Source organism: Morone saxatilis, unplaced genomic scaffold (genome assembly GCF_004916995.1).
Source record: "Morone saxatilis isolate NCDOM2014 unplaced genomic scaffold, NCSU_SB_2.0 Contig1, whole genome shotgun sequence".
NCBI lineage: Eukaryota > Metazoa > Chordata > Actinopteri > Moronidae > Morone > Morone saxatilis.
In genome coordinates, this window is record NW_023339651.1 from 4,306,581 (window position 1) to 4,307,103 (window position 523).

General features: G+C 39.6%; 1 protein-coding gene across 1 annotated transcript in view; it reads right to left on the reverse strand.

Moving 5' to 3' along the window:
* sema4gb (sema domain, immunoglobulin domain (Ig), transmembrane domain (TM) and short cytoplasmic domain, (semaphorin) 4Gb) overlaps positions 1–523 on the reverse strand; it is a gene marked incomplete in the record, with an annotated part of 28,471 nt that overhangs the window by 3,285 nt on the left and 24,663 nt on the right.

The following is a 523-nucleotide window of genomic DNA, read 5'->3' on the forward strand; positions in this document are numbered from 1 at the left end:
TTAAACAGAAATGTGATTATAAAATGATTTCTAGAAGCTCTGGTAGAAACAACCTACCAGAGCTGTCATAAAAATAACTAAGACCAATCCAAAACAATAACATAATGCCAACACATCACAATGCTACAATACTGCACAACATCTGCAGCCAAAAGAGAGAGCACACAGTCTCTGCAGCAATGATTTGAATTCACAAATTTGGCAAATTTAGATCAAACTGCAGAAGGTCCTAGGCAAAGGGAGCAGCATACATAAATACTTTTGACACAGTTCAGTGCAGAATACTAGTAGCAGGAAAGAACAATCCTGCCACAGCTTGTGAAGAAGCCGTGAATTAAAAACACAAGCGAGCAGACTTGTCACTCTCCTTAAATAATCTAACTGTTGTAGAAAATGAAGCGGACATTGTGCGGCATTAATCAGACAAGTGTAAGATCTCCCATTAACATTCAATTCTGCTTTCTCCGAACACGATGCTGCCTTCAAACAAATCCACAGGAGAGGCTGATGTGTCTGCTGCCAT